This window comes from Pipistrellus hanaki (assembly GCF_964339955.1).
Source record: "Pipistrellus hanaki genome assembly, chromosome: 5".
In the NCBI taxonomy this organism is placed as follows: domain Eukaryota; kingdom Metazoa; phylum Chordata; class Mammalia; order Chiroptera; family Vespertilionidae; genus Pipistrellus; species Pipistrellus hanaki.
This window is the reverse complement of record NC_140507.1, coordinates 71,926,565-71,939,443: the sequence shown is the minus strand read 5'-3', so window position 1 is coordinate 71,939,443 and position 12,879 is coordinate 71,926,565. Positions and strand designations below refer to the sequence as shown.

Below are 12,879 nucleotides of genomic sequence, written 5' to 3'. Positions count from 1 at the left end.
GGTGCACAACAACGTGAATGTGGGTGATGCTACTGGGATATACACTGTCAAATGGTAAATTCTACCACCGTAAAAAATTGTAATTGGTATACATTACAAACCTTCTCTCCCACAAAGGGCAGCATCTGTAAAGGTGCAATTAAATAATTATGAAGTCATGTGATCACCTCACAGACCCAGAAATAGAACATGGAAGCCACCAGAAGCCCCACGTTCCATTCACCCTATGACAATCTTCCAAGAAGTGGCTGCGACCCTGGCCCTTGTGATAACCAGATCATGCTTTCCTTATGGTTTCCCACACCTCATGCGTCGCTCATCATTGTAGTTGAGGGCTTCCCATGTTGAATGTATGTAAGTGAAATCACAGTGCATGTCCACTTTTGTGTCTGGTTTCTTCCACTCAGCTGTGGATGCTGTGTGTCTCGGGGATCAATTCCTTTCTATTTCTGTGCAATATTTTATCCTATTAATATGCTACAAATGGTTATCTATTGTCCTGTGGGTGGATGGCACTTAGGCTGTTCACTGTTTGGGGCTATCGTGAATAAAGCTGTCATGGATCATTCTCACATATGTATTTTTTGATGCACAAAGGCAGATCCAGGAATGGGATTGCTGGTTATAAGGTTGGTATATGTTTAGCTTTAATAGATTATTTCAAACAGTTTTCCAAAGTGGTTGCACTTACTCCCACCAAAGGGGTCTTTAAATCTTATTAGTGCTTCTTTCTCATTAACTCAGGGTTTCCAGCCTTTTAGGTATTAGTGGTGAGTGTGCCATTATATTTCATTGAGATTTTAACGTACATTCCTGGATTAATGACCCTAGGCAACTTGTTGTTTTTTAGAGGTTCTTTATACATGTTGTGTGTTTATCTGGTTTTGTTTCTGTGTGATGCAAACATCTCTCAATACACGATCTATCTTTCTGTTATTTTTTCCCCCCTCTGTGTGTGTTTCTATATTCTGAATTTAATCCCCAAATGTCTTCAGGGAGATGATAGGAGTTAAAATACCTAGCCCTGTCCTGGCTGGTATTGCCTAGTTGTCAGAACATCGGCCTGCTCACTGAGGGGTCATGGGTTCAATTCCTGGTCAAGGGCACGTACCTGGGTTGCAGATTCAATCCCCAGCCATCGTCAGGGCATGTGTGGGAAGCAACCAACTGATATGTCTCCCTCACATCTTTTTCTATCTCTCTCCCTCCTCTTTCCCCCCTCCCTCCCATCCTCTCTAAAAAGCAGTGGGAAAAAGTATTCTTGGCTGGGGATTAACAACAAAATATAATAGCTAGCCCTAAAACCTGGGAGAAATTAGGCATGGCTGGCAAGAAATCAGGCTGCAAGGGATGCAAAAATAGGGGCAGAACCCTTCCTCCTTGGGGCCTTCCTTGCCTGTGGAGTCCCGCCTGCAGAACATGGAGTGGTCTCGCCCTGGAAGGGAGGGACCAGAGCAACCTTCCATATCGCCAGCCTCTGAATCTTGCTGCACTAGGAAGGAATAACCCAATCGCGTGTCGCTGTCCCTGGTGCTGAAATGGTTCCCAATTCTCTTTGCCCAATCTCTCCTGGGACTCTTAGTTTTTCTTTTCTAGTTGGTGAAATGTGTGATGTTTACCCGTTTCTAGATAGATAGAGCCTTGGCATTCAGGTCCTGATAGGGTGGAAACGCTTCCCTAGCCCCCAATTCATCTGTTGCTGTCCTAACTGTCAGGACCTCAGAATGTGATCTCACTCAGTAGAGTCATGGCAGATGGAATTGGTGAAGATGAGGTCATGCTGGATTAGTGAGTCCTAATATAACACAACGTGTATCTTCATAAGAGGGAGGAAGTCTGGACACGGAGGCGTGCACGCAGGGAGAAGGCCATGTGGACACGAAGGCAGAACTTGGGTGATATCCTCAATCAAGGGGCAGGAAGGACTGACAGCAGCACTGAGGCTGGGAGAGGGGCCTGGATTGGATCCTCCCTCTCAGTCTCAGAAGGAACCAACTCAGCTGACACCTTGATCTCAGACTTCCAACCTCCCTTTGAGAGAAAACATAGCTCACCCAGTGTGAGCTTCTCCCTCTTTTGCCAGCCCTGGCCACACCCATACCACACATCAGCCCCATTGATGACGTGGAGCCTGGGCTAGGTGTCAAGCAGCCCCTCCCCAAACTGGCTGAACCCTGAGGGGTTAGCTGATCAGTGGGGCAGGTAGAGAGGGCAGCCCACTCTGCAACAACTGACAGCCAGAATGCTGAGCACTTGACAATTCTATGGTTCCTTTTACACCTGCCTCCATTTTCAAAGCTAGGACCAGGGCTGATCTTGGGAGGGTCAGTCCCCACAGATCTCTTGAGAACCAAGGGCAGAGTAGCACCAATGGGGGGGGGGGGTTCATGGGAGACAAGAGATTTCCTCCATGTATGAAAGTTTCCTGCCCAGCTGGTGTGGCTCAGTGGTTGAGCATCAACCTATGGACCAGGAGGTCATGGTTTGATTCTACGTCGGGCACATGACCGGGTTGCAGGCTCAATCCCCAGTAGGGGGTGTGCAGGAGGCAGCCAGTCAATGATTCTTTCTCATCATTGATGTTTCTCTCTCTCCCTCTCCCTTTCTCTGAAATCAATAAAAATATGTTTGAAAAATAAAATTTCCTAATACAGGAAGTAATTACTAGACATGCCTCATCATGGATCTCGTTATAAGGAGATGGCTCCCCATCCCTGAAGCTAAGCAAGCAATGGCTCCACAAGGAGAAATCTTAGGGTCCCTCCTCATGCCAAGATCCTCTGCTCTCTGCTCTGAGATCTGATCTTTAGCAATTTCGTGTTGAAATTGTAACAATAGTCAACTTCCACTGAGCATCAGGCATTTGATGGGGGCATGCCACCCATATCAGTCCTCTGAATCCTCAGACTAGTCAAAGATAATGGTACTATTATTATCCCCATTTTACAGATGGGGAAACTGACACACCAGCCATTGAGTCATCTGCCCAATGTCACAGAGCAACAGGAGCCAGAGGTTTCTGAGTTTCAGAAAACCACAGCACACTGGGGACTACTTAAGTTGCTAAAGCTTGTTACGCTGATTGAATGGCCTAAAAATGTTTTAGAATGAAAAGAAAAGGATGGTTTTTCCTTCTTACTATTTATAATGCTTATTCTCATGCATAAGTCTGGGATTTTTGTCACTTTCTTGGAGACTGACCCTGACTAGCCGTGTCCAGCACACCCATGCTCAGCCTCTCACTGATGGACAGTCTTTGGCTCATTTCTCCTCAACTGAGTCACCCCCACCCCCTCTGGTAAGCCTCACCACCCCAACTGATGTTGGGTGAGGTACCTCATGGGCTTCTCCTGTGCCTGTGTCCCCCTCTCCACTCAGTCATGCTGTAACTGCCTAGTTGGGTGTTATTGGCCCCCAAAGGACTGTGGGCACCCCGAGGGTGGCGGCAGTGAGTGTCCCAGTCGCTGACATGCCCCCAGGGCCCAGCACACAGAGTGTGCTCAGTAGAATTTGGCCACTGTTAATGGCTTCCATCCTGGTCCAGCCCCATCATCTCCCACCTGGACAGGGCAGTTGCTTCTGCCCTGGTGCCCCAGCTTCTATCCTGGTCCCCAATCTGTATTCCCTGCAGCAGCCACCAGCGGGTGACTGTGAGCACCTGAGTTAGGTTCTGTCCCCCTCTGCCCACAGCCCTCCAGGGATCCCACCTCCTTCAGGGTAAAAGCCAAGTCCTCCCTGAAGCCCACAGGACCCTGCACAACCTGCCCCATCCACGCCCCACCCTCGCCTCCTCCCTCACTCCCCTGATTACTCTGCTCCAGGCACATCGGCCTCCTCACTACTCCTCTGCCACTTCAAGCATGGTCCTGCCCATGACCTTTGCACATGCTGTTCTGAAATGTACTTCCCCAAACCTTTTCATGGTTCACTCTCACCTCCTTCAGGTATTGGCTCAAATGTTACCTCCTTAGCGAAACCTTCCTTGAGCCCTCAACCATCTCCCATCCTGTTCTTTATTTCCCAGTGCCCTTATCACCATCTCACATGCCATATATTCTATTTGTTTAGCTCTGTCTGCCCCGCTGAACTGTAGCTTCCATTAGGAGTGGACTTTTTATGTGTTTTGTTCAATGCAGGCCTCCAGGACCTAAATAATGCCAGGCATGCAGTAGGTGCTCAATAAATGCTTGTTGACTGACTGAATTTATTTTTTTCCCAAACTGATCCGCTAATATCAAGACCACTTCCTTGAGGGCAGCGACCACATTTGGTTCATTTTTATTCCTCCTTCCCCCGACCAGACAACATTTTCTGAGCACCTGCTGTGTGCCAGCTTTGCTGGGGAAACAGATGCAGGAAAGATAGGCTTGTTCACCTTCTCTTTGATCCCCAACATCTTCTCTCCCCAGCCACGACCCTAACCATAACTCATTGTGTGAACCCCCATTTCAAATCTCTTTGATCCCGAGCCCCTGCACACGGTACCTCACATTCTTGGTCCTTAATTTCAGCTCTGTGATCTAGTGGCTAATCTGGGTCCAATGATTTTGGACCAGCCACTTAGCATCATTGAGCCCCACTTTCTCATTCATAAAAGAGCAGTCATAACACTATCTATTAATGATTATAGGAGATCCTGCCTTCTGCTTTGGGGCCACTCTCCATCACCTGCCTGCCCCTGGCCACCCTCTTCTTTCCTCCTCTCAATCTGAGACCATCACCCACCTCACTAAGAGCAATGGGCTGATGGGCCCTCTCCCCTATTCACTGTCCCTCCCCCCACTTATAAACATATCCGTTCCCGTCCAAGAGGGCAAGGCTTCAGGCTCAGGAATCATGTTCCTTGACCCCTCCACTGGGTGCACCATTTCTTGGCTGACCTTTTACCTCCCTGGCTGCCACTCCTTAGCCTCCCTTGCCTCCTTCTCCACTGCCCCAGCCTTCCATGTTGGGACTTTTCAGGGCTCTTCTGGATCCCCTTCCCAGATCTCTTGCCCACAGCCATCTTAACTCCTCCCAGGATTTTAGTCACCAGTGATTCACCCATCCTTGCACCCATCCATCCATCTGTCCATCTACTTATCTACACATCCATCCATCCATCCGTCTGTCCATCTACCCATCCATCCACCCATCCATCTACTCATCCATCCATCCATCCATCCATCCATCCATCCATCTACTCATCCATCCATCCATCCATCCATCCACTCATCCATCCATCCATCCATCCATCCATCCATCCATCCATCCATCTATCCATCCATCCATCCATCCATCCATCCATCCATCCATCCATCCATCCATCCATCTACTCATCCATCCATCCATCCATCCATCCATCCACTCATCCATCCATCCATCCATCCATCCATCCATCCATCTATCCATCCATCCGTTTCTCCACCTGTCCATCCGTCTATCACTTATCCATCCACCCTAGAGCAGTGACTTACCCATCTCTCCCCTTAGCACTGCTGACACTAGGGATGGATCACCCTCTGTGGGGGCTGTCCTGGGCACTGTGGAGTGCTGAGCAGCATGCCTCATCCCACTCACTCAATGCCAGGAGCACCGCCAGTCATGACAATCACAGATGTCTCCAGACATTACCCACTGACCCCTGGGAGCAGGGTCACCCTGGGTAACACCCACTTCACAAGAATCCTCTCTCTTCCTAATCTCCTACCCTCCCCAACCAAGAGCTGATAATTTGACATCTTAAATATGTCTCCGACCATCCCCTCCTCTCCAAGCCCACAGCCCAGGCCCAGCTGAGGCCTCATTCTCTCCCACCCGGACCACGGCGTGGCCACCTCTCTGACCTTTGGCCTCCCATCCTGCTCCTGTCCTTCCTCCACACAACCCATCAAAGGACTATCCCTGCACTCAGCTGTGAACTATGTCCCTCCCTAGCTCTACACCCACCATAGCTCCCCAGTGCTCTCAGGTCAAAGCCAAGATTGGCAGCCTTTTCAGGCTTTCCCACCCTAATCACTGCTGTCATCTGACCTCTTCCCTCCACTGTTCTTAAATTTAATCCTCTTGTAATTTCCTAGACCCACGTGCAGCCCCCTTCATGCCTCCAGGTACCTGAGTCTGGAGTTCTAAACCCTCCCAAATATCCAGTCATGCTCTAGGACTCTCTGTGCCTTATTTTCCCCATCTAGGAAGTGAAAGGCCCAGAGTCCACATTCTCCAGATTCTGAAAAGTGACCTCCCTAAGGGACCACTGCCCACAGCCCTCCAGGGCTCACACCTCACTGAGGGTAAAAGCTCAAGTCCTCCGAGGTCCACCGGCTCTGCCAGACCTGCCCCATCACTGCTCTGCCCTCTTCGCCTCCCTCTCTCTCCACTGCTTATTCTGTCCCAGCAACATGGCTCCTCACTGTTCTTACCACAACTCAAACTCATTCTGAGCTCATGACCTATGCACATGCTGTGTCCTCCCCCTGGAATGCCTTTCTCTTGGCTTTAGAATAACAGTCTTCCCATCTGTCATTCTGATATTATCCCAAATGTCACCTCCTCAGAGAGGCCATCTTTGGCCACCCCAGGTAAGCTGTCACCTGACACACATCTGGTTTTCTTTCCTTCAACTCATTTCTATCTAAATCTTACCTATGCTTACTAGGTTATTGTCAGTCCTCCTTCCTGCTGGATTTCTTGGTGTCTCCAGAGCCTTGCTCAGTACCTGGCACATCATAGAGACTCGATAAACAGTTGTTGACTATCTAACTGCCTAACTATGTATTGACAGCAACAATATACAAGGCATTATTACTCAGTAATTACATCAATCACATTATATAAGTGAATTCTAATTTTTACAATGACTCTCTAAGATAGCTACCAATAGTCTTTCTCTTTTACAAATGAAGAAGCTAAGAAAAGATGAGGTGACTTGTCAGAAATAAAAAGCAGAGCCAGGAATGGAAGTCAAGTCTGTCGGCCTGCAAAGCTGGTAGCCATCCCACCCACCAGGTGAGGAGGAAGGTGGCAAATATTGGGGAGGTGTCCATCTTCCATCCTTCAATGCACCCATCCATCTACTCATTTAGCCACCAACCCACTGCCCATTCATCCACCCATCATCCACCCATCTTTGCATCCACACTCCATATACCCACCATTCTTCCATCTTTCCATCCATCTATCCATTTCTCCATCCACCCATCTATTCTTTTATCCATTCATCTATATATTCATCCACCCATTCACCAACCCACCATCTATCAATCTATTCATTGTTCTACCCATCTACCCACTCTTTCATCCACCAATCCACTCATACATACACTGTCATTGTCATCCATCCATCCATCCATTCGTGCCCACATTTATCTACTCAATTTTCCTTCTATCTGTTAGCCAGTCCACCTTCCACATCCCTTATTTCCCCACACTCTCATTTCCCAACGCTCTCATTCATTAACATGCTCCACTTCTAAACGGCAAACAAGACACAGTCCTTTCCTCAGAGAGCTTATACCTCAGTAACAATCACTCCCAACCAACAGGGCTATTGCTATGTCAGTGTCTCCCAGATCCAGCAGCCCCTCCCTCTGGCCTTGGTTCCCTTCATTCCCAGAACAGCCAGCCTCCCGGAAGGCTTTCATCATGAGTCTACATCTCACAATCACATCTCTTTCTCTGCCTCCTCTATCATTCTTCCCAAGTGGCCAGGCACAGGCTGGGAGGTGGGATGCCTGGCTCTATTGCTGTGTGACTTGGTGCTGGGTGTTGGCCCTCTCTGAGCCCAAATTCCTCACCTGATGCATTTGGAAGAGGGGAACCTGGTTCTCTAAGAACCACTGCAACCTGAACACATTCTGTTCCCTTATACTCCTCTCTTCCTACATCTATGTGGACCTCCATTTTATCCATGCAGGTGTGTAGGAAGTGGGCATATTCTGAATAAGGCTGGGAGGCTGGTGAGAGGCTGATGGTGGCACTGGAGGGTAATAAGACATAAAACTCCCTTTCCATGCAGGACTAACTGAGATCCTCCACTGCTCTAAATTCTTTCATGGCTCCCAAGTGCCCTCAGGAGAGAATCCAAGCTCAGTTTAGCATCAAAGGCTCTTCAGGGTCCAGTCCATGCTGATCCTCTGGCCTCATCTCCTGTGTCTCACTTAACTCCTCCTCAACTTCAGCTGTGCCCCTTCATACCTCCAGGACTTTGCAAACCCAGTTCCTTCTGCCCATATCCATAAGGACGGAAACATCCATCTAGCTGACTTGCTCCTATATTTCACACTCATCATAGGGCCCAGAACACTAAGTACTTCTGTTAACAAATAAATGAAATGCTTTCTCCACTTGACAAGCTCTTATTAATCCTTCAAAGCCCCAGTTATAATGCCCATCTTCCATGCAGCAGGATTTCCTGTTTCCCTACCCAGTTCCCTCAACCCTATTTCCGAGATAACTCCTGAGTCCAACTCTAATGGCAGAACTTCTCAGAAGAGACTTGCTACGTAAGCCCCACATCAGAAGGGGGCTCTGAGGCTCCAAAGGCCCTTTGCTCCTCTCCCACCAGGACAAAAGCTCCATCCTCCGCACCTGAAGCCACCAGAATCAGCTCGCCTCTGGGCCTTTGCACATGCTGTTCTCTCCACCAGGAATACCTTCCTCCCTCACCAGATCTTCCTTACACTTCAGGTCTCGGCTTAATCACGTAATACGCCCAACTGCCACTGGCCAAGCACAAACTCTGTGCCAAAAGCGTTAACTGCCATCCCATCCTCACCTTCCCCAACTGCCCTGAGATGGGAGGCAACTCTGGCCTCTCAGTTCCATCGGTGACAAAGCTGGGGCTTGGAGAGACCAAGGTGCCCGCCCAAGCCCACATAGCCGGGAAGATGCAGAGAAGCCGACCCATCTTACTGTTAAGCTCTTAACTGCTCTCCCACACTGGCCGCCTCCTCCAGGAAGTCCTCTTGCCCTCCACACAAACGAGGGCAGAGCCTCCTCTAGGTTGTCCCTGCCATTGTGTGTTTCCGCCATCACAGCCTTGACATCAACACTGTGTCCCACCCCCCTCCAACCAGACTGGTTCTGACCCTAGGAGGGGTCTGCGGGGGGCATCTGTCTGCTGTGTCCAACATTGTGTACCAGGCCTGGCACACAGCAAGTGCTCAATAGTCCTACGTGTAGTAATGGATTTACGTATTGCTCACTCCCATAGAGATTCCCGTGCGCGTGAAATTCCAGCTGTGCTCAAATAGGGGCACACAGTAGGTGCTCCGTCAATGTCCTCTGCCTGAAGGAGGGCAGAAGAGATGGCACAGTCACCTTGTAAGGCCCCACGGGCCTCATAAAAGCCTGTTAAATCAATGAAGAGTGGGCAGCTGGGGAAACAGAGGCACAGAGCAGCCCACTTGCCTCAAAGCCACATGGCCAGTCCCAGTGGCTTCTGCTCAGCCCCCGCCCCCAGCCACTGCGCCCTGCGATGCCACAGGGAAAGGACTCCTCCCTCCGACCCCCTCCCCGGGCAGTGCCTGCCAGCAGCCCAGCCCGCTGTCTCCCTGGGGCTGGCACGTCACACTCGGAATCTCACGCCTCTGAGCTCAGCGTGCTCCAGCCTCCCCTCCTGCCACCGAGCAGAGCAGCTGGTGCTCCCATGGAAACCACAGGCCCCCCTAAACCCCCATACTACACCGGCCCCCCTCACAACCTCCATTTTAAGATAAATATTGTCATTAACATGCAAATGCATATGTGATTACCATAAAGGGGAGGCCACAAGGCAGCGGCCGGCGAACCCTATCGCCAGGACGGCATTAATATTCAGCCCTGATTAAGGAAGAGGGACACCTCAGGGCTCCTACAGGCACCCAGCCCCCTCAGAGCGAGCGGGGGGTGGCTGTCGACCATCAGGCTACTGGAAGGGGCTGATGGCTGGATACTGGCCACTGGGAGCCCTAGTCCAGCCCTCAGTTCCTGGCCTGAGCTCCTGGCTGGGCTGGGGACACAGGGGTCCTGTTCCTCTGGATAAGGCACAGATCTGGGCGATGGAGTAGGAAGCAGCCTTGTGACCTCCTGATCCCCCTTCTCCATCTCTTTCTCTGATTCCCACCCTCCCTGCCTCTCCCTGTGTCTATGTGTGTGCGGGGGGAGGGGAGAAGGGGGGAGAGCTCTCTCTCCACTTCTCTTTAAAAAACCCAGCCTGCCCTCTTTCTGAGGCCCCCTCCCCCAAGCCCTGTCCAATCCCCAAAGCCCGGGGGTCTGCTGAACCCCCTGCCTTTCTCTTGGTTCCTGCAGGCCCCCCCACTGTCCAGGCCCCACCACTGGCTGAGGCTGTCAGATGTCACAGCCACCTCCCCCATGCCAGCTGCGGGAGCCTTGTTCTCATCTTGGAGGAAGCTGTCATCCCTCCCTCACAGCATACACCCTGCTTCCCCGGGCCTGGGAGGGAGAGGCGGGCAGGGCAGCTCTGCTTGGTTCTTGGGACCCAGAAGCTGGCCCAGCAGTTGGCCCTGGGAGCCTGTTTCCTTCTCATATGACTATGGTGGTGCTCACAAGCCCCCTCGGCGCGAGCCCTCTGGGGAGAGATCCAACAGGAGCCTGAGTGTGGACGGTAAGGACGAGACGGTCAGGAGGATAATGACAATGCTGGGGGTGGGGGGCACGGTGACCCCAATGGATGATCTGACTTAACGTCGTTCTGGTCCTTTCAGCTGACCTGATGCCCAGCCTCATGGGATTCTCCCAGCATCCAGGGGCCCAGAAGGCGGGGCAAAAGGGGAGTTTCTCTCCACCACTGGGCCCAGACCCCTCACACCTGCCGCACTCCTAGGCACGTGGAGGAGTCAGATGGCAGTTGGTTCTCCGGAAATGACACCAGCTGTGTTCTCTGGGAGGTACCTGGACTTCCCCGCCCCCACACCCCATTCATCGTTCCACTTCCCTTTGCTTGAGGCCCCGAGAGGGGAAGCCACTGGCCAGAGGCCACACAGGCCTCCATCCCAGCTGCTGGCACTCAGGACACCCCCGCCTCCAGCTTGCCTCCCACAGTGAGGTCCCTCCAGCCCAGGACCAGGTGGGACAGGAGGGGGATCTGTTCTTGGCCTGAGGGTGCTGGGTAAGGGCAGAGAGGAGAGAAAGCCCCCCCCCCTTGTTCCCCTCAGGCCCTACATCCAGGCTCAGATTGGCCCAGGGCCCTGTGAAGAGGAGGATGAGGACTGAGTGTCACGGACACCCTGCTTCCTGATTTTAAGCCTCCAAGGAAAGCTGGGAAATGGGAAAGACCCTGAACGCCCCTCCCCCCGCAATCTCAACATTCTCCAGCCAGAAAAAAACCGACCCCACATTCATGGGGCCCTGCTTTGTTAACAGTGGGGAAACTGAGGCTCTGGCCCAGGCGAACCTGGGCTGCAGCTCCATCCCCTCATCTATCTCTTCTCGCTTGCGGGGAGGGTTTCCAGGGGAGATCTGAAAATGAGGAGGGGGCACCTCTGCAGCCCATTTGTTTCCCTGTCCCAGAGCTCGCCAGCAGCCTTCCAGCACAACATTCAGGGGGCCACATGGGCACCCCCCGATTCCCATCAGAATCTTTCTAGAAATGGGCTCTTCAGACATGCCCGAAAATGACCAAAGCAATGAAGTCAGAGCCCTCTGTAGAGCCGTGGGTTCCTGAGCTGGATTCGTGGGCAAGAGTGAGCCCTCTGTCCTAGGCCACAGTTAGATTTCTCAGGCCCCCTTCTTTTCGTGATGACAGAATCCAGTAAAAGGTTAAGGGTGGGGGGGGTTAAGGGTGTAGGGTATCAGCTGAGGTCTAGCTAAAATGGCAGGCCTGGACTCCATCCTACCAGACTCTCATTCATTCATTCATTCATTCATTCAACAAACATGTATTAATGATTGCCATGCTGAAACACCGAGGGGAGGATGGAGATAAATGATTCTGAAATAGGTCATGGGCGCTGGCCCACCCCTAAGGTCCCTCCAGGATCTTGCCACCAGTGTTCCAGGCAAAGCCTTTGCCATCTCCAACCCCAGCCCCCAACAGCCGACAGAAGAGCCGTCAGCACCGCCTCGGCTGAGACTGTGCTTATGATCAGAGTCCGGGGCTAGGGCCACAGTCCCTGGCACCTGCGCCCAGCATGCCACCAGAGAGAGAATCAGGTAGGAGGGAGGCAGGCAGTCCCCCCCATCCAGCCTGCCTCCCCGCTGGATTTGCAGGCCGCCCACACCTCCCCTGTCCACCCCAGGATCTGAGCTCTGCCAGATGGACAGCCCGGACTCATCATCATTGGCCTCAGACCTCAACACATTGCTAACGGATCGGCTAGTTTTAACTTGAGCCAAAGGTGGAGGCAGGGAGGGGGAGGGCAGAGAGATGGAGGGGGGCTGCTGATCCAAACAGAGAGGGTGGGCAGGGGGGAGGGTGAACGGTAGCATTTGAGCCGCTGGAGGCTGGTGCTCCCCCCTCAGCCTGGCTCGGCTCCCTGCGCCCCCCACCCCCCCTCTTGCTTTCTTTGTAGTTACCGATTAGCCCGGGGTCCTGGGCATCCGTATGTCCCGGAGGCCAGCTGGCCCTGCCCACCGGCCTGGCTTTGTGAAAATGGCCAAAGCAATGGAGTCCAGAGGCGCAAAGTTCCCCGACGGGGCCTGGGGAGGCCGAATGAATGGGGGGAGCCGGGAGAGGTGGTGGTATTCAGGCAGCTCCCCCAGCAAAGGGGCAGGAGAGAGTGGGTGAGGGAGGGAGGAAGGGTGGGGGTTAGGGGGAACGGGAGGGGAGAGAGAGAGAGATGCTTTGGGGGTGGAGTATGGGAGGTAAAGGGAGATGGGAGAGTAGAGAAAGGGAGAGCGAGAGAGAGGAGAGAGAGGAGAGAGAGAGAGAGAGAGGATGCCGGAAGGTGGGGAGGGAGGGAG

The 12,879-nt window shown here is 52.2% G+C and overlaps 1 protein-coding gene across 9 annotated transcripts in view; it reads right to left on the bottom strand.

Annotated features, from left to right (window-relative positions):
• The window catches only part of CELF5 (CUGBP Elav-like family member 5), a 43,655-nt gene that overhangs the window by 30,197 nt on the left and 579 nt on the right, over positions 1 to 12,879 (bottom strand). Inside the window, exon 1 of one of the 9 annotated variants that reach the window (XM_084883520.1) lies at positions 12,493 to 12,754. The exons of the other annotated variants lie outside the window; for them this stretch is intronic. The gene's annotated coding sequence lies outside the window, so the exon portion shown is untranslated. Of the gene's footprint in view, positions 1 to 12,492; positions 12,755 to 12,879 lie in introns of those variants that run through there. 9 annotated transcript variants of the gene reach the window in all.